Source organism: Acomys minous (genome assembly GCF_964271855.1).
Source record: "Acomys minous genome assembly, chromosome: 15".
NCBI lineage: Eukaryota > Metazoa > Chordata > Mammalia > Rodentia > Muridae > Acomys > Acomys minous.
Genome location: NC_140497.1, coordinates 64,070,778 through 64,084,662, shown reverse-complemented (window position 1 = coordinate 64,084,662; position 13,885 = coordinate 64,070,778). Strand labels below are relative to the sequence as shown.

At 37.5% G+C, this 13,885-nt stretch overlaps 1 long non-coding RNA gene across 1 annotated transcript; it reads left to right on the top strand.

Moving 5' to 3' along the window:
- Positions 1-344: 344 nt before the first annotated feature.
- Positions 345-7,574, top strand: LOC311585063. The gene is made up of 3 exons (XR_014775083.1): positions 345-458; positions 4,081-4,144; positions 7,466-7,574. It is a non-coding gene; the product is annotated as an uncharacterized lncRNA (long non-coding RNA).
- Positions 7,575-13,885: the final 6,311 nt, after the last annotated feature.

Sequence of the window (13,885 nt, the reverse complement as noted above, 5' to 3'; positions counted from 1 at the left end):
TACTTAGATTATGCCATTTGACAGGTTACTGTGATCTGCACATATTTGTAAAAACCAAAGTGAAATTTAATAATTCCAATGAATCTCAGAATACTGTTGCAGTACAATTTTCAGAACCAAGTGTTAAAAAGTCCTGACATTGGTATGTTTGCAAGTTAAAAACAATATTTCTATGGCATTTACATGTACATGTGCACAGAATACACATAAACTTTTGTTTTAGAAATCATAAAACAGTGCTTTGATTAATTTTAAAAGTTTATTTATTTAGTCTCTTTATATCCTAATAGTATCCCCATTCCTCCTCTCCTCAAGGTTTCACCCTCTGTCCTCTTCCTTGGTGACCTGACAAAGCAGCACCACCAGGGGGAAGTGATGAAAAATCATGCAACAGAATCCTTGTCAGAGATAGCCTACCCTTACTAGGAGACACACATGAAGACCAAGCTTCCCATCAGGTAAATATGTGTAGAGAGCCAAGGTCCAGTCCATGTATTCCATGTATTGTCCTTAGTTGGTGCTTCAGTCTCTGAAAGCCCCTCAGGACCCTGGTCAGTTGGCTCAGTTGGTCTTCTTCTGATTTTCATGTCTACTCCTGGTCCTTCTATCCTTCCTCCTACTTTTCCACTAGGCTCCCTATGCTCTGTCCAATGAGTCAGTCATAGCATCTGTTCAATCAGCTGCTGGGTAGAGCATTTCAGAGGACAACTATGCTAGGCTCCCACTGAAAGCATAGAAGAATTACTAATGTCAAACTTATACAATCAATTGGAAGTCAATCTGGTGTTTTTTTCAGAAAGTTAGGAATAGTCCTATCTCAAAACCCAGCTATACCGCTCTGTGGTATATAACCAAAAGATGCTCCACCATACCTCAAGGAAACTTGCTCAATTATGTTCATAGATGTTTTATTTGCAATAGCCAGATTCTAGAAACAACCTAGATGTCCCTCAACTGTAGAATGGATAAGGAAAATATAGTGCACGTACACAATAGATTAGTACTCAGCCATTAAAAATAAGGAAACCATGAAATTTATAGGCAAATGAATGGAACTAGAAAAGATCATCCTAAGTGAGGTAACCCAGAACCAGAAAGACACACATGGTATGCACTCACTTATAAGCAAATATTAGCCATAGAGTACAGGATAAACTACAATTCACAAACCCAAAGAAGCTAGTAACAAGGAGAGCCGAAGGAGGACACTTGAATCTCTCTCAGAAAGGGAAGTAGACTTGACAGCACTTGAAGAGAGGGAACAGGATAGCAGAGAGAGAGAGAGAGTCCTGGGGGAATTGAGGGTGGGGGTCAGATATGGGAAGGTGGTACAGAGGAGAGAGGGCTTGCAGAGAGAAGAAAAACCATGGGTGGGGGCATCTCTGAGACAACTGAACACCTGCAACAGGGTAGGCTCCTGGGACGATATGGCAGTGACTCTAGCTGAGACTTCTAGTAGCAGTGGAAACTGAAGCGGCTGAAGAGGCCACCCTCTAATCAGACAGGACTCCCAGTGTAGGAGAGGGGACTCTAACCCACCTACAAAAACTTTGATCCAAAATTTACTCCATCTCAAGATGTACAGGGAAGAAGATAGAGTAGAGATAAGGGAACATCAAACCAATGACTGGCCCATCCTGAGCTCTACATCAAGGGCCAGAGCCATCCCCTGGCACCATTAATGCTTTGATTATTTTAAGTGATTTAAATAAAGCATTTATGAGTATATTTTCCTAAATCTTTAAATCTATGCTATAACTTCCCTTTGAAACCTGGTAGTATTTATATTTACAATACACAAAAGGTTGTTATATTGTGAGACAGAATTAATATCATGTTACATTTATTATAATATTATACTAATTATAAATTAATGAGTACAAATGAATTGTATTTTTGAGAATCCATATTTGTACATCTGTATGGGGTACATCACGTTAATTTGATTTATTTATATACCATGTAATAATCAAATTAGGGCAATTAGCACTTCCATATGTTCAAAGTCCACAGTTCAAACAAAGTACTTGTTTAACAAGCTTGGCCAAAAGATAATCTCAGGCAGTTTTACCTATGGTTTTAGAGAGTCCTGTTCTATCATCATCTTTTTGGTCTACATTTTACCTGTTAGAACCTCTCAGCCAATGTTGACATTTAGTTCAGTATTTTATGCTTAGAAACAATTTTTGTCATAACACTATCTGTCAGCTCTCTGAGCTTAAATCTTTCAACTTACCAATGGACCTAATAACTCCATTTTTAAAATTTTGTATTCTGTCAAACAGACTTCTTATTTCAATGTTTGGTCTACTTTTTATGTTTATTTATTTGTCCATGTTTGTCTCTTGTACCTGTTACATTTTTTTTTGGCAGTTAAGGGCTTCCAGGTTCTCTCCAGACTCTGATAAATGCTTGTATAATATATTCTTGAAAGAAATTGCTGTAAATATCATATATTCAGAACATATTTTTAGAGAATTGTTTTATTTTATGTTAATATGTGAATATACTTGTGTGTACAAGACACACAACATGCAAACATGTGCCCTGGGACTCAGAAGCCTTGGAACTGTAGTAGCAGGGGTTTTGAGGCACCTAATGTGGATATTGGCAGGTCAGCCTGGCTCCTTTAAAAAGTTGCAAAAAATTTCAACTGATGTGCCATGTCTCCAGCCCCAGATATAAATATTTGTTACACAAAGTTGTAAATCTCTTTATTGCCAGTGTTTTTAAAACTTAACTTCACATGTTAGTGAATGGAAGAATATTTCCTTTTTCTTTCTGTGAGTAAAATTTCTTTGAGTCACACAAACCATTACTGCATGGCTACTAAAAGTTGTCACCTGCATTCTTGGCATTTAAATATTAAAAGCCAAATAACATATATTTGATAATCTCTGTTTTTGCTTTCTTAAATGTATTTATCTTACAATTATTAATTCCAGTGCTACGGCTGTTACCCTTGGTTGCCTCTTAGAAGTTGAAGTTGAAATTAAAACAATATACATTTAGGATGCAGTAATCTGACATTTCCTTCCTGTGGTCTAGCTTCCACAGTACCAGAAAGTATTGTACAAGCTGCCAAGGGACAAAATAGATCATTAATCCTGTATTACTTACTTTTGAATTGCTTTGCAAAGATATGACCAAAAAAATCCCAAACAAAAAACAAATGTATGAAATAAATAATGTGGTTAATTTGGGGCTTATACGTCCAGAGTGTTGGAGTTGATTATCTTATGGTAGGGAGCATGGCAGTATGGGGAAAAGCATGCCTCTGTAGCTGTAGGTGAGAGCTCACAATATGATCCACAATCACAGGCAAAGCAAGCTAACTAGGAATATTGTATGTGTTTTGAACCTACAAGTCCCCCCTCAAGTGACAAACCTCCTCCAATAAGGCCAAATCTCCTCATGTTTCCCAAACAGTTCCATCAACTGGAGATCAGGCATTCAAATATATGAGCCCACGAAGGGCATTCTAGTAAAACCACCATGCTAGCCATCTGTGATGCCTAGGAACCACCATAATGACCACCCAGGCAAGATACATCTAAATGCCCAATAGGAACATTGATATATTGGAAGCAATTAGCAACAGTCTAATTGGTGTACAGCTCACTCTGTATGACAGAAATCATGCCTGGTACAAGAAATGTAGCCACCAAAATGAGGCTTTGTGGGGTCATAAATCTTAGAAGACCATCAACTTCTGTCACTTTACATAAAAACAAATTTCTTAACTACATTGGTTAGGCTCTCTCACATGTTTTGAGCCACAGTTGCACAAGCTTATCTTGGGACTCTTTTCCTTCTACTGGATCACCTCATCCAGCCTTGGTATGAGGTTTCGTGCCTAGTCTCACTGCATCTTGGTATGTAGTGTTTGGTTGATAACCCTGGGAGGCCTGATCTTTTCTGAAGGAAAAGAGAGGAGCAGTTTATTTGAGGGGGAGGGGAAGTGAGTGGCACTAGGTGGAGTGGAGGGAGGGGAGGCTATGTTTAGGGTATAATGAATGAGAGATAAATAAATAAAATAAATTCTTAAATAAGTTCTATAACGTATCTTTATATTCACAGATAAATGTAGTGCTCCATCCTACCCCAAGACAAAAGGTCAGACAACTAATATCTGAAGAGAGAGGTAAGGTTACCTTCCTCTGAGAATGAGCCCCCCAGTTTTTATATAAAATGTTTGTGCCAGAGACTGTATGTATGTGTGTGTGTGTGTGTATATATATATATATATATATATATATATATATATATATATATATATATATATATGAAAATGTACCAACCGGTTGTATTATACTTACAAATCATTACATATTTTTTTTCAAAGAAAGGAGACCATCAATTTGAAGACGTGTGTGTAGATCTGAGGTCATGAAAAGGTGTCAGACTGATTAAAGCTGCAATTAACAGGGGGTTGTAAACTGTACAATATGGGTGCTAGGAGTTAATTTTGGTTCTCTGGTAGAGCATTACATGCAGGTAGCTATGGAGTCACCTATTGCTCCAGTGCCTTGTTCAAATTTAAAGGTAAAAGAAAGAAAGAAAGCTATTTTTACTACAAAACATTTTAAATAGAAATCTTATCTTTTTTTGTGTTATTACTGATTCACGACACTTAAAACATTAACTATTAAGTACAATTTCATTCTTCACTAAGTAAGAAATGACTGTTTACTAATGCAGTCTGATGGATGAAGAAAGAGAGGAGTCAATAAAGAAAGGTAGAGTGAAAGAGAAAGCTTTCAAAGGCCAAGTTCCAGACTTTCATTGATATAAACGCTTCTTTTTAAGCTCTTGTTTTTGAGCATGCCAGAGCATGTACAGTGCATCTTGATTACAAGAATGTTATTTACATTGCAACTATTGAAAATCAATGACACGTAGCAAGGGTTTAGTATACCTCTACTTCAGATTGCATTTTGCTGTGCATGGAGATAGATGGTGGTTGGTTACTGGCTTTGCTTCTCTCAGGCATGCAGCTCTCATTTGTAAAACTTAAGTCCATTGATGCTTATTTTCTCTCCCCTCACATCTTTATATTTTATAATAATGTGTCTTGGTATATTTGTGCTGTGCTTTTTTTAATGGAGGAAGAAAAGATGCTCACTCAGGTATATCCACAGTCAAATTCTCACATGTGAGTCCAGATTTTGCAGTGTGAAGGGCTGCCCATGAACATTTTTCTCCCAAGCATCCTAATATGATTATTGAAATAATGTAAACAGGTGTAGGTTAAAATACAATATTTTATATAGTTATTTTTGTGCACAAACATTCAGGCCCCTTGAATTTTCCTGAGAGCTTGTATTTCATAACAGCAGCAATTCTTTAAGTTTATTCATTTCCTTTGTGTTGTAAAGGCACTGCCGCATTATGATGGTTTTATGTAGGTTTTCTGTATCACCCTATCTCCCCTTTCCCCAGGCTGTTCTCCTACCATAATTGCCAAAGTGGGCTGTGGGCTAGAAGAACAGACAAATGTTGAGATGTGGACAGAGCTAATTAGCTTTAGAACCCTAGTAAACCTCCTTATGTGAGAGCCGTAATTGTAAATACAGCCTGCTTCAAACCACTCTATTTGAGAGCAGTCATAACGAGTACCATCTGCCAAAGGGGAGCGAGAAGGCTGCTTGGAGCAGTTGGTTTGTAGGATGAGCCACTCATTGTGTCACTGTGTTCTGGCTCTTTGTTCCAAGAAAGTACATTTGATTTGACAATGAGCTCTTATGTTTCGTTTTAAATATTGTTTACATGGGAGTTAAACATCAAATAAACAACAGGCATTGATGTTAAGAAATCTGTAGCTGATTTCCTTTGTGTTTTTCTTTCATCTAGGAGAGGATTATACTCTATTGTTCCATTTACGTTCAAATCACTTGCATATGGTGTAATTAAAATCTTTGAAGTTTACTGATTTCCAATACTTATAGAGCACAGTATCATTTTTAATCTGCCGAGGCTAAACAAATACATAATATGAACATTAAATATTCTTAAGCTTTCATGGTATATACTAAAGTTATTAGAGATGTTTTTCTGTTATGAAGAGTTTTCTTGTTTAGGAATTAAGGCAAGGAATATAAACATTACTGATATTAGAAAATTTGGATATATTGAACAATTCATGTAGCTGCCCATTTGCATGCACTGCTTTGCAAAACATTAAGATTTAATATTAATTCAACCCTTGAGATATGACTTGTTGCACAGCTTGGTTCCTAAGAAAATAAGCTGTTGTTGACAGAGTAAGTTACATAATGTTGACCGAAGTGATAAGGAAGGGCATTTGGGAGCATAATGTGTGAAGCAGATAAAAATAGGGAGGCTAGACGGGGACTCAGTTTTTCAAAGACCATAAAAATTGCTTTAGTGCAGGATCTCTTTTAGAGCATTAAAATTGTTGAAGGTGGGAAAATGTATGCAACTGAGCAAGTGGGAACAAAACGAAAGTGATCATTTAGATAGCTGAGACATGAGTCCCTATAAACTAACTGGGGGAGTGTTCTCAGTTTACACACAAGGCTGTGTTTGAAGTGGTGATAAAATGTGTTACTCTCATAGTGAAATTCAGTTATCAATATAGAAAATTAATAAGAGTGTGGAAAACATAACAAATACACTGGTTGATAGAAAAAAGAAGTAGGGTGGTAGGCATAATAATCAGTGTAATCAACTAAATCAATCATAAAATAATGAATCTTGCTCTGCTTCTGGGAACAAAACATTCTGTATGTTAGCTTCACCCAGGGGGAGGTCTCCTAGCAGCAATAAGAGTCTGTATTTACTGCCAGTAGCCATGTACATTTCATGAGAACTTAAAATATGGCTAGACCAATTAAAAAACCTAGGATTGCAGCACTTGTACATTTAATCATTGAGTACGCATTTTTAAAATGCCTAAAAATGACTTGTATAAATAAAAGCTGATTCTAAACGCTAAATGATATATAACCATATGAATGTGCAGCATCTCTTGAATGGTAGATGTACATATTACTCACGAACAGAAGCAGAATAGACTATGACTTCATTACTCAGTTTCTCATCACTATAGCAAATATCAGAGATAATTAAGTTATAAATAGAAAATGTTGGTTTGAGTCCACAATTTTGAAGCTCCTCTGTCCTCGTTGTCAGAGTATACTAGGCCCACAACCACACATTCACACAATGGGAAAGCATGGCAGAGAAAAGCTGCCTATGTCATGGCCAGGCTGTAAAAATAAGAGAACAGAATCCTCCAGTCTTTGTGAAGGGCACACCTCTGTTGATCTCATGTCTTCAAATCCTCCACCCTTCAATACTGGGAACTTCCAATAGTGGGAGTAAGAGACCAGGACTTTAGCAGACACTAAGCAAAGCCATAGCATGCATCCACTTTCAAACCTGATTATTATTATTATTAACATACAATAAAATGTGTGAATCCACATATGTATTTTGATAGGGTTTGAGGACTGAATAAACTGCAGCCATAAGATACAATGTCCAATGGGCCAATTCATACCGACATTGATGGTGGGATGTCGAGGAAGGAATAGGCAGAAGATGAAACACAGCATGAGGTGAATATGTTTAAGTGTTCTGAATATTTCCCTAAAAATGTATATTTCCCAATTGATAATGCTATATCACATGAGTTAATTCTGCACCGAAAATGAAATCACTCAAGCAGAGACAGTTTGACTTTCCTATCTAAAACATGCAGGTCTCTCTGTCTCAAGGAAAATAAGAGGAAAAGATTTTCACACTGATGTGGCCTTGACAGAGCGCTCCTGTATTATTTTGGGGGTTGGGAAAGACGATTTATTCCTGATTCTGAAACTGATTAGTATATGCACTCTAAAACAAACAAAATAACAACAAACAAACAAAACAAAATCAATCACTCAAACAAACAAAAAACCAATCAGTTCCAGTCATCTTGAGCATCTCAGTACAAAAAAAAAATCCTCCTTGATCATCAATTCTATAATTATCAGAGAGATCTCACTAAAGTTATATAATGACAATGGCATTTATTTATATACTCTCTGTCAGGAATTATGGTAGGAGTTTTGCATATGTTATTTTATTTGGTCTTCACAACCTACTCGTGCGGTGAGCTCTAGTCTATGCATCCAGGAAAGTGTGACAACATGTAAGTTTCATACTTACCAACCTCATTGATACTTGGACGATTAACTATTCTTTTTGTGATTCAAACTACAATTTGATTTATCAATCATTCTCCTTCTTTTTTGGGTTCCTTCTTCTTTTTATTACATACTTAAAAATTTTTAGATATACATTTATATTATTACACACATATACAATAAATTACCTACACCAAGAATAACCAGGAAACAATCTGGAATTATATAAATGTTACACTTTTTTTTTCAGTTTCATGAGATCATTAAGTGGTACATATTGAGTGTTTTGGCTATTTGTATTTGGCAGCCTTGAAGAAAACATCTTTCCTATCTTTGTGCATCTAAAATGAGGATGATGAGCATCAAAGAACCTCCTTATGGAGATGGCTTCAAAGGTAGCGAACAAGCCCCTGGGCAAAATGTCCTCATTTCTACTACAGTCAGAATTCTGCCTAAAAATGGGCAAGCTTAGATGTAGGCAGAGTAGAGGCTAAACTCTGCCAAGACAGGGTAAGCAAGTCTTCGATAGTTCTTGCTTCACAGATATGTCTTTCAGATATATTGGGCCAGAAGGCTGAAGATGATGCTCCAACATTATAGTAAACTATCTCTGGCATCCTCATTTGTGAAGCTGCTATAATTCAGGTAATCAATTTTATTCCTTCTCAAGTCTCTGGTGGAGTTGAAGATCAGAGAGTTTAGTTTTTACAATCAATCTTTTTCTATCCCCCACTATCTCTCTTTTTTAAAAAAAAGTAATTTATTCAGATTACATCCTGACTTTTATCCTCTTACTTGTATCTTCCTGTTCCCCCTCCCTCTCTCTTTCATCATATTCTCCTCTCCCAGACATGTGACAGAAAGGGACCTCCTCCCTTACTATATAATCATAGCCTATCAGGTCCAATCTCAATAGCTTGCTTCACCTTCCTCTGAGTGCTACCAGGCCTCCACAACAAGGGGACAAGGTCAAATGGGGGCACCAGAGTTCATGTCAGAGGCAGTCCTCACTGTCCCCACAACCATGAAGAGAGAGATGTCTATTGGCTAGATCTGAAAAGGGGGTCCAGGTTTTGTGAATGCATTGTCCTGTGTTGGTACAGCAGTTTGTTCTGGAACCCCCTGGGTCCATATCTGCCAGCCTTGATAGTCTTCTTGTGGGATTTCTAGACCCTCCTGGTCCTTCTATCTCCCTATTATTCCATATAGCTCTCACCTGCAGTGTAGCAGTGAATCCCAGCATCTGTCCTAATCCCCTGCTGATTAAACACTCTCCGAGGACACCCATGTTGAGCTAATATCCAATTGCAAGTTAATATATCCTATATTTGTCTTTCTGGGATAGGATTATCTCACTCAGGATGATCATTTCTACTTTCATGCATTTGCCTGTAAATTTAATAATTTCTGTGTTTTTAATAGCTGGGTAGTATTCCATAGTGTAAATGTACCACAGTTCCTTTATCCAATATTCACTTGAGGGACATCTAGGATGTTTCCAGATTCTGGCTAGTATGAATAAGGCTGCTATGAACATAATTGAACAAATGTCCTTGTTGTGTTGTGGAGCATCTTTTGGGTATAGGGCAAGGAGTGGAATAGCTTGGTCTTGAGGGCTACCTCAAGGGCTTTTCTGAAAAAGCACCCCAGTGATTTCCACAGTGGTTGTACAAGTTTGCACTCCCATCAACAATGAAGGCTTTCTCCAAAACCTTGTCCCCATGTGCTGTCACTTGGGTTTTTTTTATCTTAGCCATTCTGATGGGTGTAAATGGAATTTCCATGTCGTTTTGATTTGCATTTCTCTGATGACTAAGGACGTTGAGGATTTCTTTAAGTGTTTCTCAGCTATTCGATATTCCTCTGTTGAGAATTCTGTTTAGCTCTGAACCCCATTTCTTAATCCCCACCATCTCTTAAAGACTATAAAAGATAAATATTCTTGTATTTACATATTTTTAAGGATTGATATAAAGTATAATTTAGAGAAGCATTAAAGTTCAAATAAATTCAAGGAAGAAAAGTCATATTTCAAATGCACAAATTCAATTTCTGATATTGAATTCTCTTATATATGATGTTTGGCTTGGAATTTCTTTAAACTTGAGAAAAAAAGAATGGATAAAGAAGTTTTGTATGATTATTGTGAAAAATGTCCCTCCTAATGGGCTTGGCCACCACATTTCCTTCTTCAGGTATCCCAGTGAAGGGAAAATAAATAAACAAACCTCCCATAAAATTAAAAAAGAGAAGTTTATGAGTTGAAAACTAAAAAGAAGTTACTATGAAGTTGGCGAGTCTTGGAAGAAGAGTACAGACAAGAGAAATGGATAGTAAGAAAATAGCAGAAGAAAGGGGAAAATGCAGACTGGTTTTAGAATTCTGAGATACAGGGGATGATTACAAATGTGAACATGGGTGCGTGGAAGTGGATCATGTTCTTTATAAGATAATTTATGATTGCTAATAATTCTGTGATGAATATATAATATATATTTAAAAGTCATTTAACATAAAAATAAAGGAAGATAGTTTCCTTTTAAGAGGAAATAAAGAGAATCAGCAGATGTTGGGGGAGGGAGGAAGAGCAGATATAAGAAGAAAACTAAAGCCAGAAAAGAAGAGGGGAATTTGAGTTGTAGGAGCAAATAGGAAACTGGGGAAGAAGAGCTATTTATGACAGTAACATGGGCAACATGACCTAAAAAGAGAAATCAAACAAAACCAAATGTGCAGGCCAAATGGATCGATGCTCACAATTTACAAACCAGGGAGGCAATCTATTGAAATTATATAGGCAGGAGAAAATGGGAATGTTTTCTTTTATTTTTAACAACAACCTACCGGTATCTGATTAATTTCTATTTTAAATTTAACAGACTGTCAAATATGACTATTATTTGCTCACGGGCTGAGTGAAATTCTTTTAGATTGCTATTTAACTTTGAGGTATGAATTTGAGAATCTTAATGAAAGACCACTGAAATTGAAATATTTGTGTATACTGTCATGATATTAAAAAAAATAAATATGTAGTTTCATGATTAGTTACTCAACTGGAAAAGGGAAAAAAACACTATCATAATTTTTATCTACCCTGTTATTGCTATAATAAGGACAGGATAAACTTTACTCTGGAATGAGAGCTGCTTGTTTTTTTATCATAACCATGAAGTCATTTGGTAATTGTCTCCAAGAAGCACAGGGTAAGAGCAGTGTGGAGCAATGGTGGAATACGACTTCTAGTTGTCCATTTATGCATAGAAGAGGACCACACATCTTAAAATGTATAAAGGGTACCTTAAATATCTGGGATAGGTAATAATAACTATTCCCCATATTCCAGTCTGCCTGGGATACATGCAATGGCGCATCTGAATATTTTGGCTTTGTAGCTGAGTTCTGGTTTCACTCTCTTCGTGTCTACTATTTTCCTTTGTGGGTTGTTTGTGTGTGTGTGTGTGTGTGTGTGTGCTGAATTGCAAAATATCTCCATTACCTTCAATTTGTTTTCTTTTCATTGGGTTTGAAATATCTGAGTGTAGTTCTGCTTTTATATAGTGTTGAAATCAATAAATAGGTATCAATACAATGTATTTTTCTAAATTTCATTTTACTCAACTTTTAATTCAAAAAGTTTAAATTATTTTTATGTATTCACTGTATATTCTAATCATAGCCACCTCCCCCCTCCCCCTCCTCCTGGTCCCACCCTCCCTTCCCCTTATCCCATCCTCTCTTCCAAAAGACCATGCAAGCCAGAATTCCTTATACCTGCTTTGAAAATCACACTCCCTTTTGTCAAATGTTGAATCATTTTTCTTTCACTTTCCATTGTCTAAGTTATTTGTAAGTTAGGTTTACTATTATCTTGGTTAAATACTGAAAAGACTCCATCTATATCTTTTGAGGGACTACTGGAAAAAAATTAAGTCCCAAACAAAAACTTCATTAACTCATAGTGTATATTCATATGTACATTCTCATCCTAAGATTTTATTAATGAGAAACTCTTGATTACTTTGTTGATTATAGTATCCACTTCTCATCGAATCATCATAATATAAAATAAGGCTTCCTAGTCCACCTTAGTTAAGGTCCAGACCATGGAGAAAAAGACAGATGACACTCAGATTGTGGAGCTGGAGAGATGGCTTGGTAGTTTAGAACAATGGCTTCTCTTTTAGGGTAAAGGTTCAATCGCAGCACTTGGATGATAGCTCAGAACTCTTTGAGTTTCAATGGATCCGATGCCCACTTCTGGCCTCTCTGGGAACTGCATGCCTTGGACACAGACAAATGTGCAGGCAAAACACTCATACACATCAAATAAAATAAACAAAAGAGAAAATGTAAAAATATGAATTATAATATACTTCACATCCACTTAATATAGAGAAACAAAATGATAACAATAGGAATGATGAATCCCCATACAACTTATGATTAAAGTAAGAACTTTTTAGTTTTTAAAAAAATTTTATTATTTATTCACTTTAGATCCGAGTCATAGCCCCCTCTCTCCTCTCCTCCGGGTCCCACCTTCCCTCCCTGTTTCTCCTATCTCTCTAACTCTACTCCTCAGAAGGGGAGAACTCCGCACCCACCCACCCACAGCATATCAAGTAACACCAGGAGCGAGAGCATCCTCTTCTCCTGGAAAGGTAGCCTGCCAGGGGGAAGTGATTGAGAAGCAGGCAGCAGAGTCAATATCAGAGTCACATTTTCCTTAGGAGGGGACCCATATGAGGGCTGAGCTGCCCTTCAGTTACCTCTGTGTAGGGGTCCATGGTCCTAGGTCGGAGCGTCAGTCTCCATAGGCCCCACTGGGCCCTGGTTAGTTGGCTCTGTTGTTCTTCTTGTGCAGCTGTTGTCCCTTCTGGGTCTTTCTTTCTTTACCTGCACTCTTGAATAAGACTCTCTGCACGTTACCCAGTGCTTGGCTGTGGGTCTCTGCATCTGTTTTCCTTAGCTGTTAGGTGGAGCCACTCAGAGGACAGCATTGCCAGGCTCCAGTCTGCAAGCATAGCAGAGTGTTGGTAATAGTGTCAGGGGGGTGGCTGTGTCCCATGTGGTACGTTTCAGTCTGGACCAAGCATTGGTTGGATGTTTCTTCAATCCCTGTTTTGTTTTTGTTCCCGCATATCTCATATGCAGCCTAGGTTTGGAGTTGAAGTTTTTTTGTGGGTGGGTTGGTATTCCCTTCTTTCCACTAGGAGTCCTGCCTAGTTAAAGGATGGCCTGTTCAGTCTCCATAACCCTACTATTAGCAGTCTCAGAATCAACCTCCTCATTTATTTGTGTGTGTGTGTGTGTGTGTGTGTGTGTGTGTGTGTGTGTGTGTGTGTGTATGTGTGTGTGTGTGTGTGTGTGTGTAAAAGAAAGAGGGGCGCGGGAGAGCGATCACCCAGCATGAACACCTGGTCGGGTGAGAAAATGAACAAGGACATGACACAATCTTTTCTACCAGCCTCTTCCTTTTCCTCTTAGGTGCAGTCTCTCCCTGAATCTAGGGCGCTTGGTTTTAATTCTAGATTGGAAATCAGCAAGTCCCAGAGATATTTTCACATCTTTTCCTTTCAGATCTGCTGTTACAGGTGTTTGTGGGATGTTTATTGGGGTGCTGGGATCTGAATTCCAGTCCCTATGATGTTTGAGCAAACTTCATTAACTTCTGAGCCAGCTCCTAGGAATTTCATAAAGTAAAATTTGACATTTTTAGTGATAGAGTA